Source organism: Salvelinus sp. IW2-2015, unplaced genomic scaffold (genome assembly GCF_002910315.2).
Source record: "Salvelinus sp. IW2-2015 unplaced genomic scaffold, ASM291031v2 Un_scaffold1807, whole genome shotgun sequence".
Taxonomy (NCBI): Eukaryota; Metazoa; Chordata; class Actinopteri; order Salmoniformes; family Salmonidae; genus Salvelinus; species Salvelinus sp. IW2-2015.
This window is the reverse complement of record NW_019943180.1, coordinates 24,866-27,891: the sequence shown is the minus strand read 5'-3', so window position 1 is coordinate 27,891 and position 3,026 is coordinate 24,866. Positions and strand designations below refer to the sequence as shown.

The following is a 3,026-nucleotide window of genomic DNA, read 5'->3' as shown; positions in this document are numbered from 1 at the left end:
AACACGAGAGGTTCTTTATTCTTATGGTAGCAAACGACTATCACCGAGATTTCGTTCCTCTAGGCTTTCATTCAAAGAGACTTAACCACAATACGGCAAGCCTCACATCCCGCCTTCATGGCTTCCTAGATAAAACTCCCACCAGATAAAACGACGGGGTAGAACGGTCATAAATAGGAGAGAGAGAGAGTCAGTGTATGGCACTCTGAGTTTATAGCTGACACAGAGTCTATTCTAATGTTTCGCCTGCGCTTCCTTCTCCGGAGGCAAGAGTTCTGTGCCTGGGAATTGACGCCTAGATAAAGTCTAGCGGAGGAGGTTAACAGTCCTGCTCGCTCCAGCGCGTCAATATAACACAACTAGATCTCAATATGTGATAGGAATAGAATTGGCCGGAAATGTCAACATATCACAAAAGGTCAACCCCACTTCTCAAATGATGGAACCTCAGCGATTGTCTCTTAAAGGATATCAAGATTAAGTCAAACACATGGTTTGTGACTCCAGTTAACCCCTGATGTATACATAAAGAGCAGTGGCGTTGTATGTGTATGTCTATTACGCGGTTCATTTCCATCAGCCTGTAGCCCAGTCTTAGGTAGCGCTGGACTGTCAGCAGTGGTTACGTGGCTCCAGGTTCCTACCTGTAGTTCTTTAGGACGCGTCGTGTACCTGTCTCCAGCAGTGAATTTACGCGAAGGTCGAATGTGTTTCTCTATCAGCTGTGGTAGGGTTATCCTTTAGGCCGGCGTTGACCCCTAGGTCAGCATCTGACTACGGGTCAGTTTCCTACTGTAGGTCTTTAGGGGCGTGGACTCTGGCTGCAGGGCGTACGGTCAGCTCCTACCTGTAGGTCTTTAGGGGCGTGGACTCTTTGTGCTGCAGGCTAATGACGGCGGAGTGTCTGTAGAGGGGGGTGCAGTGGTTCCTACCTGTAGGTTGATCTTTTAAAGTGTGGCCGTGCGAGCTCTTGGCTTGTCTAAGGCTACCGCGGTCAGTTCCTACCTGTAGGTCTTTAGGGGCGTGGACTCTGCCAGCAAGTGCTACGGGTCAGTTCTACCTGTATTAGGAGAGGCGTGAGGACCTGGTCTGTTTTACCACAGTGACCGTTGGAACTTCTGAAGGCTGAGACGCTCCCTTGAGTACTAAAACGATATCGTGTGGGTTGCTCTGGCATCAGTCACCACCTCGCCACCTGTCCACTGTTTACCGCCACTGTACTCATCCGCTGGAACCTAGATCACCTGTATGACATTACACCCATGACAAACATCAAACTGTAACTCATCCGCTGGACCTGATCCCCTTATGCCATTACACATGAAAACATACAACTGTAGCTCATCACTGACCTAGACACGCTGTGTGACATCACTGTACCATCCGCTGGCCCTAGATTCACCTGTATGCCCATTCACATGACAAACATCTGTACTCATCCACTGGACCTAGACCACCTGTGTGCATCCTGTACTCATCCGCTGGCCTAGATCAACCTGCGTGACATACTGTACTCTCCGCTGGACGCTAAGATCAAACCTGTATGCCATTACAACATGACAAACATCACTGTAACTCATCAGCTGGACCTAGATCACCTGTATGACATCAGCGCGGCGGCCCCCCGCCGCGCGCCCCGCCGTACTCATCGCTGCCCTAGATCACCTGCGTGACATTCACTGTACTCCCCGCTGGACCTAGACCACCTGTATGACATCACTGTACTCATCCGCTGGACCTAAGATCACTTATGACATCAACTGTACATTTTTACAATTTTAGTCATCTTAGCAGACGCTCTTATCCCAGAGCGACTTAAGTAGAGTGCATACATTTTTATTACATTTTACATACTGAGACAAGGATATCCCTACGGCAAACCCTGCCCTAACCCCGGACGACCGCTATGCAATTGTGGCGTCGCCCTAAACACCAACGACCCTTCCCGGTTGCGGCCGGCTGCCAGACAGAGCCTGGCGTGACCCAGAGACTCTGGTGGCGGCAGCTAGGACTGCCGATGCAGTGCCCTAGACACTGGCGCGCACCCGGGAGAACCTAATACTCTGTACCTGTAACTCCAACCGCTGGCCCTACGACACCTGTAAGACATCACTGTACTCATCCGCTTGGCCCGCAGATCACCTGTATGACATCACTGTAGCTCATCCGCTGGCACATAGATCACCTGTATGAACATCACTGTAACCTCATCCGCTGGACCTAGATTCACCTGTATGACATCAACTGTCTCATCCCGCTGGACCTAGATCCACCTGTTGACATCACTGTACTCATACGCTGGCCCTAGATCACCTGTATTGACATCACTGTACTCATCCGCTGGCACCTAGATCACCTGTATGTACCATCACTGTACTCATCCGCTGGAGCCTAGATCACCTGTATGACATCACTGTACTCATCAGCTGGACCTAGACCAACCTGTATGACACCACTGTACTCAATAGCTGGACCTAGTCGACCTGTATGACCTCACTGTACTCATCAGCTGGACTAGATCACCTGTATGACATCACTGTACTCATCAGCTTGGACCTAGATCACCTGTATGACACCAAACTGTACTCATCAGCTGGACCTAAACGATCACCCTGTATGACATGCACTGTACTCAATCCCGCTGGACCTAAGATCATGCGTGACAATTAGACGTGACAAACAGCTGTGACTGGTGGCTGAATGGCCATCTGTGTGTATTTAATATTCATGGAGCGAGGACAGGGGCCTTACCTGAACAGGACTGGTACTTCTGTGGGGGTGGAAGTGGACCCAAACCATTTTAAGCTCCTCTCATTTCTGAAACACAACACAACATCCCCTAAAACGACTCAACTATTGAAGTCACTGAGACGGTCACTCCGGTTACGCCCATCTCCGTAGCTGGCGTGCAATCACCGTGGCTCATGCACGGACGGAGGGCCAGCGAGGTCAGAGTCCCCGCCTGCAGCAGGCCCTCGGCTGTCATGGCACACGGGACTCTTGGAGAAAGTGAAGCAGCGACAAGG

General features: G+C 50.6%; 1 long non-coding RNA gene across 1 annotated transcript; it reads right to left on the bottom strand.

Annotated features, from left to right (window-relative positions):
- Positions 1–1,556: 1,556 nt before the first annotated feature.
- On the bottom strand, positions 1,557–2,132 carry LOC139024710 (uncharacterized). Its single transcript, XR_011476038.1, has 3 exons — positions 2,100–2,132; positions 1,707–1,747; positions 1,557–1,598 (listed from the first exon to the last, which is right to left on the bottom strand). It is a non-coding gene; the product is annotated as an uncharacterized lncRNA (long non-coding RNA).
- Between the last annotated feature and the right edge of the window lie 894 nt (positions 2,133–3,026).